At 40.3% G+C, this 1,211-nt stretch overlaps 1 non-coding gene across 1 annotated transcript; it reads right to left on the minus strand.

Moving 5' to 3' along the window:
- Positions 1–455: 455 nt before the first annotated feature.
- Positions 456–527, minus strand: TRNAD-GUC (transfer RNA aspartic acid (anticodon GUC)). Its single transcript has one exon. It is a non-coding gene; the product is annotated as a tRNA-Asp (tRNA).
- Between the last annotated feature and the right edge of the window lie 684 nt (positions 528–1,211).

The following is a 1,211-nucleotide window of genomic DNA, read 5'->3' on the forward strand; positions in this document are numbered from 1 at the left end:
AGAGGGGTTTATCTTTAAAAGTTCAAGCTGGTTAGAGCAGCAGGTTACCTAACGATTAGGGAAAATCATGTGATTAAAGAGCAATTCCTTTCAAATAGTAATAACAATAAGGAGAGCCAGAGGTCAAAACATTTTTAAAAGAGTAGTTCTCCCCGACGGGGATTTGAACCCTGGTCTTCCGCGTTCCATGTGGGGAAACTAACGACGTTCCTATAGAGGACTCGGTCAGAGTGAGGCTAATTCGTGATTGACAGCAATTATAACAAAAAAAACTCATGTTCTCAGTAAATAATAGCTTGAAATGATGAAGGATTCATCTTTAAAAGTTAAGGCTTTTAAGTGCAGCAGGTGATTTGACGTTTGGTGAAATTAACGTTATAAAAGGGAACAGCAAGTCATTTTAAATTGTAATAACAATGAGAGCCAGTGGCCTAAACATTTTAAAAAGTGTAGCTCTCCCCGACGGGGAATTGAACCCCGGTCTCCCGCGTGACAGGCGGGGATACTAACCACTATACTATCGAGGACTCGCTCAGAATGCAACTGATTCTAGATTGACTGATATTATAACAAGTAGAAATCAACCCCGATACTCGGCATATTACCGATTGAAATGAAGAGGGGGTTATCTTTAAAAGTTCAAGCTGGTTAGAGCAGCAGGTAACCTAACGATTAGGGAAAATCACGTGATTAAAGTCAAGAGCAAGTCCTTTTAAATTGTAATAACAATGAGAGCCAGTGGCCATTTTTTAAAAAAGAGTTGCTCTTCCCGACGGGGAATTGAACCCTGGTCTCCCGCGTTACATGCGGGGAACCTAACGACTTTACTATCGGGGACTCGGTCAGAGTGGGGCAGATTTGTGATTGACAGAAATTATAACTAGAAATAAACTCTAAAACTCATTAAATAATCGTTTGAAATGAAGAAGGATTCATCTTTAAAAGTTCAGGCTTTTAAGTGCAGCAGGTGACTCAAGGTTTGGTTAAAATCGCGTGATAAAGTGAAAAGCAAGTTATTTTAAATTGTAATAACAATGAGAGCCAGTGGCCATTTTCTTTTTTAAAAGAGTTGCTCTTCCCGACGGGGAATTGAACCCCGGTCTCCCGCGTGACAGGCGGGAATACTAACCACTATACTATCGAGGACTCGCTCTGAATGAGGCTGATTGTAGATTGACTGATATTATAACAAGTAGAAATCAACCCCGATA

The sequence above is a fragment of the Lethenteron reissneri genome, chromosome 70, assembly GCF_015708825.2.
Source record: "Lethenteron reissneri isolate LAM-NWPU_2019-01 chromosome 70, ASM1570882v1, whole genome shotgun sequence".
NCBI lineage: Eukaryota > Metazoa > Chordata > Hyperoartia > Petromyzontiformes > Petromyzontidae > Lethenteron > Lethenteron reissneri.